Below are 26,842 nucleotides of genomic sequence, written 5' to 3'. Positions count from 1 at the left end.
AAACGTCTGCAGTAGTTTTTTCGTTATGTTTTTAATTACTATGCCCCGAATAACGTTTTATTTTAAAATGTTTGCTCGAAATAACGAGAAAATCTCTGAAAACCTCTTTCTCGGCGATTCTGACTCTTGTGCTTTATTAATGAAATTAAATATTAATGTACATAAATGATTATATTATAATAGAATGTTTTATCTCAAAATAATGACTGAATGCGAATACCTAATATTAATGAGGCATTTAGGCTAAAATCTTTAATTATGATATGCCTATATTATCATAACACACAGTTTCATTATTATATATTGTAAATTGTAATTTCTCCCAAAAACATTACAACTATTATACAATATATTTTTTTTTTGTACACTTACGATTTTTCAATACCTATGTGAAGTTTTTATTAATTTAGATGTTAAATTTATGCGGTTGTTTTATAAATGCAGCAAAATTAAAATAATTATTAATTTTGAATATACCTATTAGTTATTACTTGTTTATAAATGGCATACCTATTATTGCTTATGAAATGTCATTATATTTGTTAATTAAATAATAAATTGTATAAATGCATATATTTAACATAAATTCACCGAATATTTCCAATGTTTTATAAACCACATTTCGATAGCCAAACACTTTTGGAAACGCTAACTCATAACCCTAACCATCAATAATACATTTTAGAGGTTGAACGATAAAAAAAGTATTCTTCTATTCGTTGAAAACTATTTTTGAATATAGTGGTGCTAATACCTTACTGGCTTACTGCAATGCAGCTGATCTCAACACGACTGAACGTTTTGTGAAATTATACTTATGTTTTCATAACAAGCGCCACCGCACCAGGTTAAAATGACACTTACAAATTATATTATTTATCGTGCACGTAAATTATACGTTTTGTCGATACTTCTTGTACCACCGTCCATACTATTTGGGTATACATACATTCTCGTTTCGAAACCGCGCGTTCCAAACGAATTGTTAATATTCAATAATTATATTATTATAATATTGATGGTATATAGTCGACCACGCGTGTATGGTTGAAGGTACGTCGAACCTACACGAAACGAAAAGTTGATTAGGTATGACATATTATTATACGGACGACATCACAGTTCCGCGTAAAATCACAATAAATATCAATATATTTTATCGTCTCACGCTTCATCGTGTACGTTTTGAGATTTAAATTCTAATCGAAAATAGTTATGTACTACATAAAATAATAATTCGAGTATTACGTGTGTATAGGTACTTTGATTATTATTTATGCCTTGTACCTAAATATAATAATAATATTATAATCGATTCGTTTACACGCAAACACACACACACACACACACACACACACGTCATACTCATCGATTTAAGAGATTTGATGTGCGCGCAATCCGCGTCTAAAAGGTACAGTGGCTTAGTCGTGTCAAATGTGATATTTATTTTTTTTAATCGAAACATTTTATATTTACATATTATATTCATATTTGTACAACGTACTTTCGTGTACCACTGCGAGATATATATATATTATATATGTATATATAGCGGCAGCCGGACCGGTACAAACAACGTAATTACAATAATATCAATGCCGATCTACGTGTATTGCGTCGATTCAATAATACTAGGACTTAAGAGTAATATTAATCACGTTCACCTGACGGATTATTCTTAAATCTGTATTAATAACCGGCTAAACACGACGATAAGAAACGCGTATAAGACATAAATATACATAATAATATATATTATAAATACTTTAATATATAGGTATACAGTATACGTGTATAATACTCGTATAGGCGCTTATAAAATGCGAATCATATATTATATTAAATAATCGTATCATCGCATACCAATATTATACAACGCCAGTGGACAAAACGACCTATAAAACCGACCGAATACAATAATATTATTACATAGTTAGGTATTTTATGTTATGTCCGCGCCGTGGTATAATAGCTGCATTATTTGAAATATTCATAAAATATAAAATATGAAGTACCTATAAAAATACGAAATTATGAAATATTTCAGTGAAACTATTCTCAATTAATAACATTATATTTTAGAAATATAAAGGAAACACTTTCTTGTACATAATTACATAATATATATTATATTATTATTATATACGTATACAATAGTCGATAGTCTCTATTCTGTGTCTCTCTATACTTAACCAGCTTAACCTGCAGCGTGCAGCTAAATCTAACTAGAAGTAAAAACGTAAATTCTTCAACTAAAAATTCACTTAAGAAAAATTAATAGAAACAAAATATAAAAACGAATCTGATTTGACGGGACGTTTAGGTAATAAAATATTATACAGCGGTATAAAAACCGCTCAAACTAAAATGCTGAAAAGGCGAACGGTGTACGAAAAAACAATCCGACAATGAGATTAATAGATAAACGAAATGCGCGATAATAATTTCGCAAATATACCTATAGCTGCAGCCGCGCAGTGGAAGTATTCCGAGGCGAAGGCGATTTCGTCATTTTCCTCTGGTAAAACATTATCATACATCATATGTATATTGGTATTATTTTTACGATTATAATAATATGCAACGGACAAAAATCCGGTCTGGTTAAACGCTCGCGTATATAGGTACATTTGTCATTCTATGACAGCCCGCGACTCCGTTATATTATTTCGCGATACCAACCCGCCGTATAATTCTTTACACAAATATTGTGAATAATTCTTTAGATTTCGAATAATTGGCCGGCATATTAATAGACCTGTTACTTTTTATAGTTGTGTATAAAAATGATCCAAAACGAATTTAATTTATATAATATATGACGTGCAGTGTCTCTAAAACGTATTATTATTAGTTTCACATTCGCGTTTTAAACTACTTATTATATATATATATATACGTTTTTTTGTCACATAAAAAATGTACGATTTATTTATCGTACGTTATAATAGTTATAAGCGCTGCGGCGTTATAAAAATGTAAATTTTTTTCCTTTCAACCAACTTGTTTTATTATTATTGTTCATAAGTTGTTACGAGCGAAATATAAAAAAAAAAATCAACCATCACAGTTCGAAAGAAGGAATGCAGTAACAGTCTATATATCTGCATCGTTCAATAAATAATAGGTAATAATATACAACATTGATTTCATACAATCTATAACAGTTCAATTTTATATTTTGAATCACCACGATGCGCGTTTAAGTACCTAATACCCATACACAGTGTATAATATTATAATTTATTATATATAAGTAAATATTATAATATGCTGAGTAACCTAACTCAAATGTTATTACTTATTACCGTTGATTGGAATAATTTTTTTTAAGACCCAATAGTACAAATCCAAAATCTAGCAAAAACACAGCGCGTATTAAAATGTTTACGGAATCAAAATGACCGAATCCAAAGTGAACTCACTGCAGTACACACAGCATGCATTACTATATATATATATATACTACGTATTATTACTATATAGATTGTAAAATACAATCTTACGGCCTGAGAGTGCTTTCTTAGAAATGTCCAAGCATTTTGGAGTGAAGTGTTTCACCGCAAACACTATACATACGCATATACGTAATAAGTCTGGTAGAGAGGTAAAAAATAATTATATAAAATATCTTACTGAAATTTCGAGTTATAGCAGTTGTTATAGTATTATACGCACCTAATACGTCATAAATGATATGCGGCGGCTGGCCATTAGTTGAAAACGACGCGATTTCCAGTAACCGATAAAAAACGAATAAAAAAATATAACAATATCATAAATGATATAATATATTCACACACACGCGTGTATAGTCTGTTCGCAGACGTTTATGAAAGAGCGCCATCGTTGCCACCGCTGTCGAAATGTCAATGTCAATGTCAATAACATTATCTGGTGTATAAATAGACGGTCTTACATATTATTATATATATACACAATATGCTGGATGAGGGGTACAGTGGGTATGATAATTTATCAAAGCAAATAATAGAAAGTGTGTATATTAAAAACAAAACCCACCATGCAAGGATCTTATTGTATACATATATCTATATACTTAAGTACCTATATAAAATAAAATCCCCCAGTAATTATTACTTTATTCTATTATAAGTATGTGCACCTATATATTATAATTAGCTGTTGTTTTGTATGTGCAAAAAATTTGAGGGATGTTTTTTTACACATAATATGAACGATCATAATAATATTTGTGTACAGAGATATCTGCATGGACATAATATAGCCTGGAATAAAAATCTTGTCAGAACTGTTAATTTGACCTAGAGTTTACTTATTTTTCAGTTCTCGACCTATTTTTTACATTTATTTAAATAAACATACTTCAATATAATATGTAATATTTAATAAACATAATTTTATACAATTTGAATACATAAAATTGTAATACTCTTACTATATAATATATATACTATATACAATGCGATCATTTTCTATATGGTTTAAAGTGTTTTTTTAAGCGTTTTATGGGTTATAATAGCCGATTGATCAGTTATAAGTAAAATTTAAATCAATAAAAGTTTTTAGTTGTTTCCTGGGCATGTCACCGCAGATCCCACACTCCCCTAGCACTGTCTATGAGTTAATGATAACATCAAGAAAATTTATATGATTTTAATTTAAGCAACTGAATACTCATAATATAGAATACAAACGTAAATATCTTATAATACTTTAGTTATATTTATATTATATTATATAAGAGTTAATATCAAGATTATCGATTTCACTATTTTAGAATGCGGGGTTACCTATATATACTTATACTATATATAGTGATATTTTAACATTCTTATATGTATACTACTGTGCGTCGTTTTCTTAAACAGTCTTTAAATAGTCCGAAACTAGAACAATTTATCATCAAAGTTATAGTCATTATTAAACATAGAATAGGTATCTATATCTATTCGGAACCTAGCACTCACCTAGTCACCACCTGTACGTGCAGCCCACGTATACATGAGGTATATACAAGTGTTGAACTAAGGTGTACGAAAAGTGCCACGAAAGCGAATAAACCGAAAATTCGCTAGGATAGTAAAGGTTGTGTTAAGCGAAACTGCAGTTGTAATTTCCGGGCGTTCCGTTATTGCGTGTACATAATTGGCAAGCGTATTATGGAATACGATGATAGGATACGAAGAAAAGCGTTTTTGTCTGTTTTTATGTTTCGTCTTGAGTCTTTTATCTCTTCCGGAGAAACAAAACTGCAGCACACCACTTCAATATACATGCCATGTCGCGATCGCGTACATATAGCAAAGGGACGAGGAGACGCGAAGTCGGCGACTTATTGGCCGGGAAAAGGAAACGCCGCGCCTTTATTATATAATATTATGTCTATACACGTCGGTTCGGATCGTGATATTATGACGTCATTGTATTTATAGACAGGCCGAGTCGGAAATTTATGCTGACAATTTTTTCGCAATACATTTCAATAAGCCGCGGTGCATACAAAGTGTTCATTATAGAAACGTAACGGGCAGGGAAAAAATAACAAAATCTCATTTATATATACATTATATATATAAACATATAATACCGACGGGGGTAGCGAATATCACGAAAAAGAAATTCGCTTATTTTTTTCCCCGTTAAAATATTAGTTGCGGAAAAAAAGTATAATATAAATAAAGAGAAAATATAAAGCGGCAGTATCGTACGCACACACACACGCACACACATACACACCACTGAACATAATATTTGTATTGTTGAATTATTCAGGCCTTCTAATGAAGACATTAAAAGCTCACTATATAATAATATATATATATATATATGCCCCGCCCCCGTTTCGGGCCATATCTGGTGCGTTAACCTTATCCGCGGAAAAACATTAAATGTACGATTTTCTTTTCCCCGGCAAAGTTAATGAGTTTTTTTCCTCTCGCGTAACTGGTGTTTTCGTAATTATTATGTCGTTAAACGTTTTGGCTTATTTTCTCGTTTGCTCGGGAAATTATGTTTTCGGCCGTCGCGTGCTCGACTATTATTCGCTCGTAACGACGAATCCAGTCCGATGATATCGGTCGGCCCGCCGTTATTCTCCGTCTTCGTGCCGGCTATAAATTACTATTATTGGCTGACCGCGCCGCGTGTACACAACTGTACGCCGATGGGAGTCGACAGGGTGCGGCGGGTTGACGGCGAGAGTGTGATGATAGAGTATCCGCACACGCACAATTGACCGCACAATACAAATTATATAAAGGAGCAATATAAAGTCTCTCGATTTTTATTTAACCCTCTAAAACAACACGTCTGTCTCCGCGTGTACCTATACGTATATGGCAATAGTGTTTTCCCGTCGATTTTTTCCCATTATTTTTCCTTTTATGTTTTTTTTTTTTTGGCGTCAGTCCACTGCCGCCATCGCGCGCGTGCAAACACATAAATAATACACCGGACGACGGACGCACCATTCATCCGGAGTGTACGCGATAATAAATAATAATATGTTTTGCATCTTCAAATAATATGTAAAAATATTCAAACTAGATTCGGCGCGAACCGTAATCGCGACATCGCGCGAAACACACATTTGCATGTAATCTGCGTGAATTATACACGCGTACAAAGTACGACCTACCACCGATACAAATGCGGAAAAGAAAAAAAAAATACAAACATATGTATATTGTATATATGTATATGAGTGTGTACATTGGGTCATATAAATACATAAGTTTCGAGAGTTTTTTCTTCTCTTCGAAATGCTGCAATACGCGACTTATATACAGACGTTGTCGCAGGTGTATATATTTCACGCAACAAACAGAATTCTACGGTTTTTATTTCTTATTTTATTGTGATGCTAAATTTTAATGTTTTTTTTTTCCGTATATATTAATACTAACGCGATGTGCCTCTCTAACATTTGGGATTAAGTACTGCGCGGGGGGAAAAACTAGCCAACATTATAGGTACCTATTATGTTATACAATCTGATGAAATTTTTACACCTATTGTGTGCGATGATAAAGCACATACTATGTGTATAGTATTTAATTTAAAAACGGCCAAACTTTTTCCATTTCACGTCGTACGGCACGTCATATGCGTAGATATACAATAGGACATATAGGTAGGTACATTTTATATATATTATTACCTATTATATTTTATACGCTTTCATCGTGACCGTTTAAACAGGTATATATGTTGACCGCGCAGTGTCGTATTTTCGGACTGAATATACCTATGTACAATATACATATATATGCGTACACCGCATAGCAGCTGTATATTTACGAGGAAACTATAATATGCACGTGTTACTGCGGTATACGAAAAATTATAACAAGTTTATGATTTTGAAACCAACTCGGGTATAATACAACCACGCGAGTTTTGTCAGATTATAATTTTTTATGATATAAATATACGTATCGCATAACATACAATATATAATATAATATGTAATATGTATATTATAACTTCGTACACAGTTTATGTATATGTTTCATCGAACGGACAAAAATGCGTTTATATAGATATACATCGCGTTGGTATCATGCGTGTAATATTATTACAGGTACCTATATATACTCGATGCGGTCTCGGTACAATAGTGGTGAATAAATCGTGTATCAAACTAGTATATATTGTACAGGGTGATTTTTTTTTAGCGCGCTTTATATGTGTATACGATATATCGTATATTATTCTTAGAGACAACATTTTTGAATATTTGAATATTTTATGGAACGTAATAAGGACTGACTAGTGGTATAATATACGAACTTTTCTAACTTTATTTTTCTCAAAGTGGTACCTGCTGCTGTTCTTTTCTATATTCAAATCGTTAAGGACATGATTTTGTTTGAATATGTTATGGACGAAATTGAAATTTGAACGAATAGTTTCTGATAAAATGTATTAAATATTTAAATACAATATTATAAAAATATTGGTACCTATAAAATAAACGAATCAACTAAATATTATCAATAGACGTCTATTTTATATTTTATTTGCATGAGTTATTTACCATGTTAGATTCTAATAAACGTCTTAACCTAATATAATAGCATATTTAATCAGATATTCTTAGTTCATAAAGTATAATGACTTTCAACAACTATAATTGTTATAGAATTTTAATTTCGGTGTATCGACATCATTTTTAATAATAAATTGTACGCAGATCGATATATTCGAAAAAAAGAGATACTATAATATCGTAGTTTGAAAAAAGTCAGTATCCCTTGTATAGGAAAATCGCGTAAAAATATTTCTGTGGCAATAAATAAGGTCTTTGAGTGTGCTTAAAAAACTCAAATACCTGGAGAATTTAAACAAATACCCTCCGTTTTAGGCGCATAGATTAAAAATTTCAAAAATCATAATTCCGTGTAACAGATATCAACGCTAAGTTTGAGCACATAGTATAAAAACGGTACAAACGTGCATAATACATTACCATTTACTCTGTATAAGATATAATGTATAATATACTCTGCTTATAAATACTAACATATGCAACGCACTATATATAAGTTGTTATAAAAGTCATCCGATAACGTTTCGCGGATATATTATACGAGGCAGACCCATGGGTTTTTGGTGTATGTACCTGTAAGCCGCGAGGTGAATATATATGGTCGCTGTAACATGTACTGGGCGTACACCGGACAAGTGTATATGTATACGAGTTGATTTGCTCTTAGGTGCAATAATGCAATATTATACCTAACGAAACGGATTCAGAAAGGTCGCGAAAGCAATGAATATTATACGAAAACAACTCAGACTGGGAGTACGCGTGCTTTGATCCGCGAGGCGTATACAAGCTACTTTTTTCGAGGAGAGAGGGTTAAAACACTCAGCAAAACACCCATTCATAGACATTTTAAATATAATATACAGAATGATTCTTTTAATAGTAAACGACATTCGTCGTATTAAAAAATATTAACGTTTTTTAAAATGTTCTTTTTACATAATTAAATGTTGACATAATTACAAAAAATCATTTTTGAAAAAATGATTTATACTTTTTACTTTTTTTTTTAAGAAACTGTTATTTTTTTCGAATGAAAACAGCATACATTTTTAATTTCATATTCCGAAGAAGAATATTTTTCTGAGAATTCGAATATGCATATCAATTATCAACAAAATTGAATTTCAGACAATTAATCAATGTTGGTTCGATAGCAGTTCATCAGAATAATATAAAATTAAAAGTATATATTCTGTCAATCAAAAAAATAAAAATAAAAGATTTCAAAAAATAGTAAAAGTATATTTTTTTACATTTTTTTGATATACAAATTAAACAGATTAAAAAATCAATATTTTCAAAAACTGTAATTTTCGTGATAATGTGTGTTTATGTAAAATATAATCACTGCTGATATTACATATTGTAGGTACCTATTTTAAACAATTTTGTTTTACAAAAGCTATGATATTAATTTCAAGGGGGATTTGATGATGCCCTCAAAGCGTTCCAAAAATACACCGCGACGCAAGTATTTTCGTTTTCCCTGATTTCGGTGTGTATATTATTATTATTAGTATCATACTACGCCTATTGTCACAATCGCATTCAATTTGTTCAACACACTGCGTACCGATGTCGCATTAATCAGAGGCGTTTTTAGATTTATTTTTCGTTCACGGAAGTGCTGTAAATAGTTTATATATAGGTAGGTACTTACGCGTAGGTAGATAGGTATTAGGTATAAACCGACTGTATATATTTTATGTGCAGGGCGGCGCTGCACATGTCCGGTATGAAGTATTGAAACGGTGGCGACAAAGGAACATATGCGATTCGATATATATGTATAAGAGCTGAGCAAACGGCGCGATGCGACGTTGACCTTTTGGCGATCCCGCGCGCCAACGAAAAGGAGTGAAAAGAAATAAGGAAAAAACCGACTATAGAACGATTTAAGACGTTCTGTGGGCGCGTTTATGCGTATAATTATTATTTATCACATAGATCGGTAGAGAAGAAAAAAATATGAAAGAGAGATAGAGAGAGAGAAAAAATAACGAGTCTCGTCTATATAGCACGACGCGACGATATACCATTAACAATATAATCCATCACGCGTGGTATTTTTATTTTTTATATATATTTTCTCTCGTCTATTTTTTCTCATATATCGCGCATACCTCTACTCGCGGGAGGATGTGACTGTCGACTATTATATATATATTTATTATTATTATTTATTCGTTCAAGTTGAGTAATAACTGAAAGAAAAAACTAACTGAAAATAAGCGATAATTATCATTATATCATATAATTACGGCGGAGCGCGGACGAGACACGTCATAGTGCAGTTTACGATGATAGGTACGCGCAAAGGGTGTTTATAATAATATTACAGATACCGTTTATTATAACGGTGAGTGAAATATTTTATGTATTTATTTCGTGCAGCAGTGTTAAACAATAATCGACGGTTGCGCAATCGCAAAATAATTATTGTTGCAGCAGCAGGGTAATCATTATTGCAAACGCGATGTTTACGGTGATGATTTACACGGGCACTAGGCAATTCTTTTAACAGTATACATGAATTTTTTTTCATTCGATAATTCATTTTACAAAAATTGCGCTATCAAGAAAAATTAGTTGAAATTACTGCCTTGGCGGCGAGTGGTGATTATTTTTTCAGAGATAGGGACATTTTACCTAAAATAATTAATAACTTGTCCGAAATCGATTCTTAACTCATCGAGACGTTTTATGATTATTTTGTATTTGTGTCATAATAATTTTTGCGTCGTCGATATAATAATTAAATGCTAATTATTTTCCAATGGTTAATTTGATATTGTTATATTCAAAAAAATTAACGTGTAATATTCGATTTACCTATCTCCGTCGTTCTATAAACTTATTACGGTCTAACTTGGGTGGAAGTCGGTTAAAGTCGGTTGTATATTGAATACTATATAGCATAATATGTCCTTTTTTTGAAAAATAATCTTCGACTAACAAAAAACTGCACGGCAATTGTGTACATATTAAGCATAATTGTTCCAGAACTAATCAATTAAAACAATCGCAAATATATTAATTTAAGCTTTTTTATTGTTGATGGATAACCCTTTTTTACATTTTGTTTAAAATAATTGTAAGTATAAGGTATATTTGAAATGTTCAAATAATAAATTAGTGGGTTAAACTGAATGGTTGTGCAAAATAGTTATTTACTCGATATTTAATTATTATTTATACGTTATGATACATACCTAATCGGAATGCATACGTTAAAATAGTGGAAAAGCAAACAGCAGACTCCGATACATCGATAATAACCTATAGGCTATATTATAATACTGATATAGGTATACGCGTGGAACGGTAACATAAATATATAAGACTATCGAAAATGTGTGTTTGAATAAAACACTTAAAAACGCTCGAGGCTGTAATTAATAATAAATATATACGTATATATATATATATATATATAGATAACAGATTTATTCATCATATATAGTCACCTTCATTTTTTTTTTTTATTTACTAATGAATTTATTTAAATTTTTAAATATATTTTAAGACAATATATTAAAATTCTTGAGATTTTTTTGTATTTCTTAAAGAGTGCCCTACGGCGATACAAACTTATGTTTTTCAAATGACAATCCCCTTTTTTACTGTGTAATTATTTAATGGATAATTTGTTTGAAAATGTTGTTGTACCTAATTCAGAATTCATCCGAAAAAACAATTTGTTAAAATGCGTATGTTGAGTGGACGCTACACCTTCATTTATTTTCTTTGTCATACAAGTGCGTAACATAACAAATCTACGCTCAGTAGTATTAAAGCTTCGTTAGCTTTGATATTAGAGTAGGCACATCAATTTATTGTGAAACTTAATGGTAAAAGGTGACTAAAAACGTTATCTGTGTCCGTATGAAGGTTTTATGCAATATTCCATTTATAAGCGAATTATGATCATTTTTAAATTGCCGTGTTTTATACACGCAAAAGTCGATAAAAAATTGATTTATCATAAAAACTTATGTATGGACACATATACAATTCTTACCATTAAGTTTTATAATAATAAGTCGATTTACTTTAATAATAAAGCTAATGAAATTAAACGTGAACTACTGAGCGTAGATTTACTATGTATAACGTAGTACTTATACACAGAGACAACAAATACGGATGTAGGCACTAGCTGTATAGCGTTATAAGAATAATAGATCTTAAATTCATTACATAAATATTGTAGCAATTAGGGTGCTCAATATTGGTCCGAAATACGGTCGTACAGTAAATAGTTATCTTTATGAATCAACGATAATACCGCGAGAGCGATAGAAAATTTTGCATCATATTGCATTAAACACACACAAAAAATATTGTTCTATAGTGGATTCAAATCAACAATAAATATCACATAAATTATAATCTTTGTTAAACCAATTAATAAGTATCAATATCCTGGTACAAAAAATCAAATTAAGTTAACATAGTAAACTATGATAAACATAGGTAAAAAACTAAAACTAAAAACAAAATCAAAAGTTAAAAAAAAAACAATTATTTACTTAACAGATTAAGAATGTATATAACATATATAGGTACTATAAACAGCTATCTATGGTTTAATATATACGGTTTTAAAACGTCATATCCTACTTTTAAAATCCAATTAACAATCAAATATATTATATTATACTACTAACTAATAACTACAATTGCAGAATGTATCCACGGAATACAAAAGAAATGACATTTTTCAACTACGTATCTAACCAACTATTATTATACGAAATCCCGGAACGACCTCAATTCAAATCGACCGATATAAAAAAAAATAATAGTACATTTTCAAAAACAAATCTAACCGTACAAATTATCAATTTAATTAGCGTAAGTAATTATTGTAAATAGCTGTAATATATAACCATTTTTGGCAATATTTGAGATTAAGTAAAAAAAAAAAAACACAGACCTATCTCTATGCGATAGAAGTCAAAACCCAATACACATATATACAATATAATATATCTTCTGAACAAACGTAGCTATAATATTATTATTTATTATACACGGCAATTAAATTAACACAGCACACGTATAATTTGTACGACGGCTAAACTGATTTATTTTCCCCCTGTACAATACGTAGGTATACACTATACATATTATTATATTACAGCGATAATAATAATATAGGTACCTTTATAGCATAATGTGTAATAACGCGTTATAAAATCGTGATGGAACGATGTGCATACGAAACGGTTGTTGTCCGATACTTTGCACGGACACAATATGTGTGTGGATAGGTGTTGGGACGAGTCCGTTTTATGTTTTATATGACGTAGTCGATTTTCTGATATGTTTTGAGACGTATAATTTCGGCACGCCACGCCACCGATTACGTTAATATCGTATCCTAAAAGCAAAACGGTCGGATATATACCGCGCAGTGTACACTTAATAATAAAAAAAAAAAAACGCAAATAATGTTCAAAAGCTTCGTGTTAGCTGTAAAAAAGAGTAACGCGAAATTCCGTGCACCCACGCCGCGAATTCAATCATATATCGTAGCCCGTGGCTTAATGAGTTTCGCTTTCACCATAGTTCGTTTTGTACACATCACTATATATACAATATTATACGAGTATAATAATTTGACGTTTGGTAAATTTTTGAAAACTCACCCTTTATGTTCCGAAAAATATGAGTACTTCCCAAGTAAATAAGTATAATACTATGATTACATAGGTATTATCACTATTACAAAGCAATATATGGGGCACCCGTTCACGTATATTTAACCCCCGCGTACATTGCAGTATAACACAAACGAGTTGCAAGTACAACGACGGGTTCTTAATTATTTTACACCCTCAGTTATAATAAATACAATATACTATACTACACTCGTACAAACCTCGCGAGTACCAGCCGAATATAGGTTATTAGGTTAGGTTTTTAAATAATAATATTATATCCTATATTTATAATTTATTGCCAGTTTCGTAATTATGTCATTCCACTTCCTCGATTTATTATTTGTTATATTGTATTATGTATATTATTATTATATTGTAATAATTATACGAACATGTATTATAGAAATACGAAAGACCAATCTATCGTTAGTTAAATCGGTCGTTTATTTGGAATTCGTATGCTCGTATAATATCGACCGGCAGAAATAATGTTTATATAGCCAATTGCGCAGTAAATTTGGAAATGGAAAATGTTCATTGAATTGTTTTAATACACCTACGTATAGCAATTATTATGCTTTGTTTTGTGTCTGTCGAGTATTATAATTGCGATCGCAATTGTCTATATTTCTTCGGTTATTTCAATTATAATAAAAACACTCGATCGACAATTTAAGAAATTTGATTTAATTATCGAAACACAAGTTTACTTTGACAAAAGCCATTGGGTTGTCATCTCCGTCTGCTGTAGTCAAATTACATACTATAATATAGATAGGTGACGAATATGACAACTTGTCTACAATTTCAACATAAAATGTATGAAATGCATTCTGTGTAATTTTTTTTTTTTATAACAGTAGATCTAGAGTTATGTCATAATAATAGAAAAATATTAGCCACATGTATATATACAATAATATACTGACTCTGGAGTTATTTTGGTTATTTCATCCATGTTTAAAAAGTGGAAAAAAGACAATGAGCTACAATTAGGTTATATAAGATGAGGATTACTACTTATATGCGTTTGGCCGCATTCTCTTCGTTCATTTGTTGTATAGGTACCTAACCATATTATAAACACCAATTATATACCTACATCATATATAAATATTATTATTATTATAGGATATACGAAATTTAAACACTTAACACCTAACCAAACAACACATACTATTAACAAACTGGGGCCGTTGACACGCATACTCGTATGTATTTATTCCTGTATTATAATTATATATAGGTACATATAGATATATTTTACGGGGTGATTCTTTTAATATAAGACACTTATTATTTCACTAATGAACACATTATACACACATTTTTTTATAATTATTAATTTACTCTTTTAAATGACATATACATTTTAACTGTATATTCCAAAGTAGAATATTAATCGGAGTATTTCGATTTTTTTGAATCAAATTTCGGATAAGTAATTTATTACAACATTATTTATATGCATTTAAAGTTTAGACGAGCGGAGTAGTGGATCAATATTTTGCAAGGTACCTCATCTGTTGTGCCATTTTGCTAAACTAAACATTATAACATTATAATTTAAATAAAAAATATAATTAAAACTATATAATATATATATTATACTTATATAACTATACAAATTACTCGTCAAAAATTAGATATATATGTATCGATGAAGTATTCCAAAAAATATTTAAAAATAACAAAAAATAAGGAACAATGTTGGATTTTCTCCAGAGAAATAAGTTGGTTGTACCTAAATTGTATTTAATGATGGTCGATGGAAAATCAGTAGCGTTATTGTGAGGCAACTCTGGCGACGATATTATTATTATTATTATAATGATATTTTTTTCACAGAGAATGAAAAATCACCAATTTATACGTAAATATAGTTTAATTTCTATTAAAATGCAGAGAACAGTGACGATTTGTTTAAAACTTGAGTAATCGCCATTTTTAAAAAAGATGAGACCACATAACGGCGTGTTATGTTAATCATAATATTAATATATTTTCATTTAAAGGATCTAACGTAAAATTAAAACGCATTATTTTGATTTGTAGAAACCGTTCGGCGAACGGACGAAATAACAAATTCCAGCGCATTATTTATTACATCACGGCATGCAACCGATCGATGATGATCAGAAACTCGTGTTACGAAAATTTTGAATTTGTATAATCGTTAAATAGCCAATAGGTACGATTTTTATGATATCCGACGATAGCTTTTATCATCATTGTTAAGTATTGGTATTACTTTTTTTCTTTTAAACAGAATAAAAAATTGCCAGTTTCCGGCATTTCCGTAAACATAGCATAATATTATCATTTTGTCACCGCCGTAGAAACGGGTCCGGCGGCGATGATTTGTTTAAATTTTGAGTAATCACTGTTGCAAAACATATTGCAGCGAGGAGAAGAAGAAGCGCGGCAGTCGTTACGTTAATGCCATTAATATATTTTCATTTGAGCACCACCGAAAAGGTAAGATTTATTATTTTTTTTTTCCTGTACTTAAAAACCGTCCCGTTGACGAACGGAACAAATCGCCGGACATTTGTTACACGTCACCACGCAACCCCGTCCAATCGGTATAAAAATACGAGAATTGATAGGAAACTTGTCGTCTGATAGTTTTGATTTTGGTTCACTCCGCGCATGAAAACAGAAAATACCCTCTCAATATAGAGCGTAACGAATCTTCTATTATAATACACAAACTGATTCACCAAGCATGCTCATTGCTCATCCCCCTTTTTATCATTAAATAATGCATTTATTCCAATTACTATAGCTGGTATAATATATTATATTACATTTACTCTGACTATTGTAAGTATTATTGTAGTTTAGTGTATAAGTACACTTGAAGAACATATTTTCAAATTGGTATTTTGATTTTTTATATGATTTTAAGATTTTTATAAAAAGTAAAGGCCACCTATTGTTATTGTTGATATTTGTTAATCAAACGATTTTTTTGAAAATTATTTCACATCTAACTAAAATTTAAACAAAAATACAGTTTTTGAGTTAATAAAATATACAAATACCTAGTAGGAATAATAATTCTTAATACAGGTATAACAAAATTATAGATGGAATATTTAGTCTTAGATTAAATATTATCTAAGTTTTTATAAATTATAAAATGTTGATACATTGATATCAGTATTACTTTTTAATTTTCAAATGTATTATTGCAGTATCATATTTTCGAAACCTATTATCCTTAGTACCTTAAGTTTAATAACTCAGAAAATGTCAATAAAATCGAGTGGCTTTCATTTAGAAAAAAAATCATTAATATTACCACAGGATAGTTTTTAAATGGTATAAAGAAATCAAGTATTTAAAAATATTGGGAGTGTACCTAATGACTGTTTTTAGTAAATCACTCTGAATATACTCGAGTTACAGGTTTCGTTTGAAAATCTGAACCTAAACTTTTAGTAGGTTAGTAGTTTCACCTATGAAGGCATATAATATGTATACATATATATAATAAGAATACATAAAAGTACTGACCGATATATTGGATAGGTAATTAATACTGAAGTTTGATACGTGTAATAATAATGATATACAACATTATTATAGCTGGTTGCACCTAAGCAAAATAGCACCAATTTATATCGAATTGTCGAAAGTTCGAATTATGCGTTTATGTACGTAATATCGTTTAAATCTGATATACGAGTATCAAGTTATCAAATTGTCTATGATTACGATGAATTTTCATAAAAAATAAAATGATATATTTACATACAGTCAGTTTAACATTTGAAATCAAATATTATGTGTATATAATAATATTATTATGTACAGATAATATCCCAAAGGAATTCTTCACGTTAATGTGGTAAAACTGCGTGTATAGAATATAACTTAATTGTATATTATTATTATTATTATTATCATCATTGTTTGAGCTCTCTGAATTACTGAATTCTCGTGAGATGATCATGCGGTTTACAATGCAGGAATTATAACACATATTATCTGATTCATCTCCGGCAATAAATATTGTTTATTTTAATTCCTACGATAAAATATAATGGTAAATTATAAATAGTAACATTGAGATGACGTGTAGGTACTTAATATTTCAATTTTCAAATACACTTAATACACTTATTCGTGTATAGAACGTTATGTATAATATACAGACACGTCACACGGCTTAACAATATGTATTTTCTCGAGAAATATATTAAATTATTATTCGATTGAAATCCGATTAATCGACAAAAAATACTGTAATATATTGTCTGTTCAAAGTCAACAACCTGCAGGTGTTTTTGAAAACCGACCGCAATGTTGATTTCATGAATTTAGCTATATTATTATATAGTGTGGCAATGAATCTGAACCGAGGGGAACATGAAAACCACAGCGGTCCTGAAAAACTATTTGTTTAACATTGTTTAATTAATGCCGCAGGAGTTTGAACGAAAAACTCGTTTGTCACTCCGAACCGTTCGTTTTAAAGGTATCACTTATATAAATCGGTTCTCGAGAAAATAATATTTAAAATTAGTGCTACGTTAGGGTACGTGAAAAAGTTATGGTGTTAATTTCAAATCTAGGAAAAACCAGGAGTAATAAAATTTAGGTGAAAAAATGACACGGGAAAAAAATTAATTTGAAAATAAGCCGTATAAGACTAATACTATACATTAATCTATAAAAATAAATTAAATAAATAAACATCATTAATATCATTATTAATTACATTAATAATTCTATACCTAGTGATTAAGTATATGCGACTTAATCTAATACATTTTTATTTTTGAATCCAATATGTATTTAAATATAATTAAGCTAGTTTTTAATATTAGGGAAGAATAGTTTTTAATTGTTTTTTAAACATCCTTATTGATTTATTTAATTATATTGTTATTAAAAATTTGACTTCCTACAATAACTGTGCAATTGTGAATACTGTGATATTATAATATTCATATGTATAATCTTTATGAATCAAGCTAATGATCTTAAATGTGTTATAACGTATATAAACTTAACGTACTTAGGAAGTATATCTAAAATAAATAAATGTACCTATATATTGTATATATTTAATAATATTACGTTTTACAAAAATTCTATAGCAATAATTGCCATCTTTGTAATGTATAAAATTATATAATTCGAATAACCTCTTGATGTACAGTGATGCAAAAGCAGAACATTAGAATCATCAGATCATACCTTGCACGATATACTTAACTTACTCAGTCCGGAGACTCTTGATTGTCAGGGGGCGAATGGTACATTTAGGCGTCACGCTGTAAACCCGGGCGAAGCTATACACGTTTGGGATGATATATATAACAAAATTGTATTGAAAAATAAATTGTTAATCGTTTGGACCAATTACATTCCTAAACGGGAAATTTTTTATAATTTTTGGTTATTCGTTAAAGTTTTTTTTTTTTAGTCATTATCGTTGTTATTGAATAATTAATATATTGTTATACTAGATAGGAGTTTAAACACAATCATAAAATTAAAAAAAAAAAATCTACATGCAATGTACACAATAATCTAAAACATCAACTATCTCGATAGGTGTTACTCTATCATTGTTTATTGTATTAGAAAAGGTATGAATTTTATTATAAAAGGTATAGGTTTGTACATAATATTATGCATCGTTATTGTGTTATACTAAAACGTTACATAGGTATTCGGGGAATTTTTGTATTTCGAACCCGCTGAATTCGCACTATATCCAATTATACCACCATCCGTCGACTATCACAATAATAATATAATAACGTTATATATAATACTGAATACCTACTCTTTACAAATATTACAGAATGACGATAATGCATAATAATAATATTAAATGATTAAACGTCTCCGCGGGATTCCATTAAGGTTCGTGATTAAATTATTAAGAAATAATAATTACATATTTACAATTTATTTTAATTTATAGCCATAATCGGAGTCAAAAACATTTTTGGACCTTTTTTTTGATAATTATTTTGTAATACATTTGAAAGTACCTATCAACCTTAATAATTTTGGCACCAGTAAACATTTTTAGCCCATAGATTATCGCACCTTCCTCGTTACCTCCACACTACTCCTAAATAGCATAAATCATATAATTAATATGGCTATACGCGTAGTAATATTACCTCTAGCATTATTATTAATGTAAAAACCGACGGGACAAGAGGACGATTTTAAAACAAAATTTGAAAAAAAAATTCATTGTATTATACGTCATTGATTTACCACGCTGTCACCGCCACTGCTTATGTATTCATGTCCATAAGCTTGTGTTTATTACGACCGTTTGACAAAGGCCAAAACTTTAAAAATCCAATTCGTTGCCACGCGTGTGTGTCGTTCCGTCAAGACCCAAATGCAAATGAGTTCGGGACCAAAGCATTTGAAGGGTATTATTTTTTTTCCACTGGTCCTGCATCTATGTACAGCTGGTCTTATTTACTGTATAAAATATATATAGGTACCTGTCGTCGGACTTAACAGTTTTATCTGCTGTTGGATTGTTTCGTTTTTTTTTTTTTTTGGAAAGCTGCAAAGTGTTTTCAATTCTCCTCTTAAAATGTATACGAACAAACAAAAGAAAAAAAATATAATATAGACCTACTTTTCTCAAAACAATAATATTGTAGTATTGTCGTTGTTGAAATTTCCATTGTATTCCAATGTCTCTTGCGCATACACTAGAAACCACTACGACTTTAAGTATTTACTTTGATAGAATTAAACTTTTGAAATATTTAATTTTTATCTTTTGTTTTCAATAAAATAAAAAGGCTGCACGCAATCGCCATAGCCCGTGAGTTATATATACTAATATAAATATATACATTTTATACAATTAAAATTTTAATATTACTTTGGTTTTTCCTTTTTTACAAATTTACAGTGCCCTTATTACAGCTAATAACGGATGTAGAACTATATACCTAGAATGGCAAAAAACATTATTTTCATTTATAGTATGTTATAACTATTTAAATATTTTATTTTTATTATGTCACATTAATAGAATAGCTGTATTTATATTTAAAAATATAATTTTTTATTTTAAATTTAAAATAATTTATTCATATTATAAACTGCCACGCGTTTTAGAGATTTAATAAGTCTTTGGTCTTTATTGATAATCCTATACAACAATTTGTTTTAAGTTCTACGTCTATATCTAATATATATATATATATAGGCAATTACTGTAGTTAATTAATGCATTAATATTTGAGGTGCGTTTTAAATCAAGACTTATACCAATTGGATAACAAAGTCAATTATAATAGTTTGAAGAAAATTTAATTTAGAACAAGCATTTATATTATCATTATTATAATAATTCATACCAACAGTGATAATAAAGTAATGATTAGAATATAGTTTAGGTAATACGTATAAGTATATTAATATATTATTATTAATGTCGAGCTTATAATATATGACTGTCATTTATGTATCACACTATTATAAATTATGATAGACAATATGCAATTTTTGTTTTTGTCATGTCGTAGCATTATATTATACAGCGAATATATTATCATACATATATAATAAAGTTTTAGCTGCAGACGGTAATATTGTAGACCAGTTTATAGTACCTAAAAGAAATAAACAGAGACAAGGGAGAAACAAAGTTATTATAATTTAGTAGGTATTTTAATAAAGCAATATCCATGGTACGATGTCCATAATATGGCATCCATATAATATAACGGTAATGTGATAAATGATAACAATATATATATGATTCACGTTTAAACTTGAAATCTATATATACAGTCGCAAACAGATAGGATTTAAAGGTCATTATTAATGGTGACCATTGAAAAGTTTTAGTTTCGTGTATATTACATCATTATATCATTATATATACACTCGACGAAAGTCGAAAACCAAAAGCATACATGACCCGGGGCTCAGAAATAATTATTTAAACCCACTGGAATTAACGACGGTGGTATTATATATCTGCGCGGCAGTATTGAAATTCAAAACGTGTAAAACTTTTACGGGCTTGTTTTGATGCAGAATGCATACTTAAAAAGTTTTTAAGCTTATATGAGACTTATACACACCGACAATAACTGTGGGTTCTATTATTCCGTGTTTTCCAAATTAACATAATATCTATAATAATATTTAACACGCGTGTATGTACATGTATATACAGTAAAAAATATACATTATTTTAATTATACTGTTGACTTTATATGTGTTATAATATTGTTTATTATATAGGTAGATGATATTAGGCTATAATGTAGGTATACTTTACGAAACTGTAATTTTTACTTTGGTTCATATTTTAAATCCGTTTCATTTCACATCATATATATAATATAATATATAAATGCTGCAGCGTACATGAGTAAGTAATACACGTACATAAATGCGTTGTCGTTGAATACAATTCCAACGGATAAACACTAAAAATAATTACAAAAAATTACACATTAAAAATTATAAAAAATGTATCTCAAACAATTCTCCCAGATCTTATTTTTAAATATATTGTAGTATAAATAAATGTTCTTCGAATAATTTTATCGAGCTCGTACTTTCGATGTATAATGTTATTTATCTTTGAAATTTAAATCTTATCATTTTAAAATGTATAAGTATATTATATATAAAGATTAGAAAACCGTGTAATTTGTAAATATATTTACTAAATAGTCGTATAATCAAAGCTTAGAACTTTTCACTAGAAATTATTATTTACCATTTATACGGGGAATCGCATACTTATTAGTTTTATGTCATGAGCCTGCAGACTACATTAATTATAATACTTAACGTGGAACTTTATTGACACTAGTAAAACATAGGTGTATAATGGACAAACAATAAAATCGTTAAATTAACTAATCCTCGACTAAATTCGCAAAATTGTAACATTTTGCATGTAATTGTAAAAATAATTCCATCTAAATTATTTGAAGACGAATTGCTTTTAACGATGTTTAGTTTTCACTTCTGAATAATTATTCCATACATTTTGCTCATACTTTATAGCATATACAGTTGCTCTGTTCCTATATGTACAAAATATAATTAAAGTAAAATATTTTACGAGATAATGAGATATATGGGATATACAGTATAATATACGATATTATTATGAGTATTTGGATTTAACGTATCTATACAACGTACTTTTTCTACACTAAAAATCTCAAACAATAAGAGTTGAATGCGGAGGTGGTAATCATAGATTCAGATTTATGAAAAAAAAAAAAAATACATATTGGGACTTTCCTGCGAGCATAAAAACTATTGACACTGTATTTACTATTTACTACCTATTTATAAAGAATGTGCAAGAATTACTCAAGAAAAATTATAAATGATAAACTTTGTGATTAATCTTATAATATTACTATATTTATACAACCCAATGATGGTTAAAAAAGAAAATAACTTTGGTAACAGTTTTTGACATACACAAAAAGTTTGCAGGAAATAAAGTTTTTATTGTATTTGTGTATTTCAACTTTCGAGTACCTATATATGGCTATAAATAGTTCTTTTTATTGTTTAAATCAATGCATACATCATAGGTAAAAAAAATATCTTAATTACATGTACATAATGTGATGGTTGACGTTAAAATCAAATTTGAAATACAATAAAATGTATGTGTACTTACCGTGTGTCTGTGTAATATAGCGTATAAAAGGGTATAAATTAAAACACCAAACCTTAACGGACCGTCAAACTGACTATAAGTAATAAGTATATGCAAATATGCAATGCATCTAGATGTTAATTGACAAAACATTTTATAAAAAAAATATTATTAATTATTATTGTAATTATTTTGTACATATTAATTAATTAATTTTTCTGTTGTATTCAATAAAATTACCAGAGTGATTTTAATTTTAATATATAATCAACGATTTTCTATTCCACCGCAATGAAGAAACACAAAATATTTATTCAAATTAACATCTAAATACATATCATTATGCAATTATATTATTTTTATTATTATCCTAATATCCAAATTTGTCAATATTATATTGATTAAGAACAATGTATTAATAAACCTTACGTGGTATTGTTAGTTAAAATAATTTTATCAGAAATAAATGTTTCAATAACTTGTATTTAATACTCTATTTTGAATTAATTGGTTTAGGAGATTGCTCGTTATTCATTGAACGTAATTGAGGACGGGCAGGGCCATAATACAATACATTATTTTGGATTTGGGCGTTTACCAAAAGTCAAAATAAAATAAATCGAAAGTTTGTTCTTGTACAATTGAAAGAAATATTTTTAACAAAAATATAGTTGGGAATAATAGAATCGAATTTATTTTTCATGAACCGTACAAATAGTTAAAAATAGGTAAACAAAAAAATAGAATTAGTGATAGCAATAACAATTAACAAGGATATGTTACGAACATGGATGGACTCGCAGTTAACAGGTGACCCACAGTTTTTTTCTCAATATAATATCATAGTCTATATTCTAACATTACTACTATAATATTAAGACTGTATATATGTTTTAATTTGAAAAATATGTACAATGGACAATGATTATATAATTTAAAAAAAATTATTTTGCATGCCTCTCTTAAATTTTTATAATATTTAATAAAGTTTCTCTAAAAAAAGATAATAAATTATAAGAATTACAAAACATACATTATTAACAGTTATACTGCAAGATATACGAATACTCTATTATTACTCTATTACTCTAACCTAACCGAAGGATAGATTCCCCATGACCCTTTTTTCAATATTGATAACAATTTATGTATGATTCTTTTATATCGTATAATGTATTAAATGTTGTTCTAATTTTTTTTTTCTAAAAAACATAAATAATCAACAATAATACATTTTTTCAAAATGTAACTATACCTATATGTAACTATACTTTTATACACTGTGTTACTTATATTAAGTTTGTATTTACCATAATTTAAAAAATGTTTATTCTACTCAATTGTAAAATAATATTTTTAATAATAAATATTGTATGTTAAAAAATTAGCCACGCACCACCCTACCACCACATAGCAAAATTATTTTAACAACACTGACTAAAATCCCTATTTTGTACCCTAGCCCCATCTTCGCCATTAATTACGATAGTCAAGGTATATACCTATGTATACAATTATTGTACAGTTGTCAGTTGGTAATTAATTATAGTTGCTTGAGAATATGAACGAAAATTAAGAATCTTAACGTTCGGTTCTCGACATTATAAACCACGTTAAGAACATATTTGCACATCACATATTTACACCAAATAAGCAAATAACTGTCTCTAAGCATAAGAGTCGTCAAATGTTTGCAGTCTTATAGCTATTATTATAATATACAATTATGCCATTTATATCGACGTATCGTATTTTATGAAGCGTTGGTATAATAACGAATATTTTCACGTCCGTAAGACAATAATACGAGTATAATAAGAGAAGTTAATCATGATCGTTATAGGAGCGGATGAAATAATTATTTTTGTCCTGCACAGTTTCGGAACATTATTGACTGGTCGCCGGTCATCCAGTATATTATATATATATAGCTTTATTTCTCGTCGATCGAGTCGATCGACGACTATCACTGAGTATTATTGTACTGTACTATATTAATACGAATAATATATACCTGCAGTGTGCAGATATCGGTACACGCATCATCCCGCCCCCAACCCTGCCGAGTACGGTGCTCGACGACGACCACGATGACGATCCTGGGCCGTTATCGGGTTTAATTAAAATACGTGGGGTCGCCCGAATTTATTTGCTCGGACGGCTTTTCAATTAAACGGCGTTTGTCTGACCGACGACGGCACTATGGATATATTGTATACCACCGCCACCGCAAAGGCCAACACTTCACCCCGTCAGATCTACCGCACTGTGTATATACCCGCGATATGGTCTACACAAATTTTACTCGCGCACACACACACAATATATAATATATATACATACAAAGTGCATATTTGATATATTATGTACAAATAAAACACATTATAATAAACGTGGGGCATAATGGGCATATAGTACTAGGGCTATAGTATAGCTTTATGTTAAATTCGCACACACATAAACCTATTCAGTGTACATACACGAGACCGACGATCCCATTTTCATTTGTAGGAATCGTTTTCTGATTTTATTTTCAAATTTCCTGTGAAAATCAACTTTCTTGCTGACGGTGGAATATCTTTTTGAATTTTCGTGCGAATAAAAGGTACTTAAGGTACTTATTATAGTTATTATACTCCTATATTATATATTATTATGATTTATTATTTAGCATTGTGCATATTTCACCAATGCCGTTTATTCCAGTTAAGTAACTCGTAAAAGTAAAATTAGTCAATATTAAAATATTTAGTTTTGTTTTGTATTATCGCCATCATATCAATTTCGATATCTAGTACGATGTACAAAGTACAGGGAATGGCCTGCAATCGATCAAAATACTTTCGGAATAAAAGGAAAAATGTATAGTCACCACTTGAGAAGTAAATACTAAATTCAATCAATTCAGATGATTAATTTGGCATTCAAGTTTAAAAATTCTAAGTATAAAAAAAAATATGATAAAAGTCATAAGATAATATTATTTACTCGATATTAAGAAACGCATTTTAATCTTGTATGTTACCACACATTGTTTCGACCGTTTTATTCAACGTGGTTCCGTGGTGTAGCGGTTATCACATCTGCTTTACACGCAGAAGGTCGCCAGTTCGATCCTGGCCGGAATCATCTAATTTTTGCTGGATCAATTTTTTTATCAAAATTATTATTATTTCTTTCTTAATTTTTTAATTTTTAAAACTATTTTTATTTATTTTTTACTTATAATACGCATGATACAATTTAAAATTTAGGCAATTGCTAAAATTTCTCCACAGTTGAAATTTGTAAATTTGAAAATTTAATTTATAAGCTCACACATTTCTGATATTTATTTCAGGCGTAGTATAGTACCTGATATTTATTTCACTACTAGTATTTATAATTAATGCTAAAACTAACGGATATATCTCAGAATTCTCAGCAATAGCTACATAGCAGATACTACCTATATATATTGTATATAATGTAATAAAACTAATATTG

General features: G+C 29.3%; 1 protein-coding gene and 1 non-coding gene across 2 annotated transcripts in view; one reads left to right on the top strand and one right to left on the bottom strand.

The window, feature by feature from the left end:
* The window catches only part of LOC132929067 (alpha-mannosidase 2), a 135,559-nt gene that overhangs the window by 15,306 nt on the left and 93,411 nt on the right, over positions 1–26,842 (bottom strand). The gene's annotated exons all lie outside the window — the stretch shown is intronic.
* Trnav-uac (transfer RNA valine (anticodon UAC)) lies at positions 26,413–26,485 on the top strand. Its single transcript has one exon. It is a non-coding gene; the product is annotated as a tRNA-Val (tRNA).

The sequence above is a fragment of the Rhopalosiphum padi genome, chromosome 1 (assembly GCF_020882245.1).
Source record: "Rhopalosiphum padi isolate XX-2018 chromosome 1, ASM2088224v1, whole genome shotgun sequence".
Lineage (NCBI taxonomy): Eukaryota > Metazoa > Arthropoda > Insecta > Hemiptera > Aphididae > Rhopalosiphum > Rhopalosiphum padi.
This window is presented reverse-complemented; position numbering and strand designations above follow the sequence as displayed.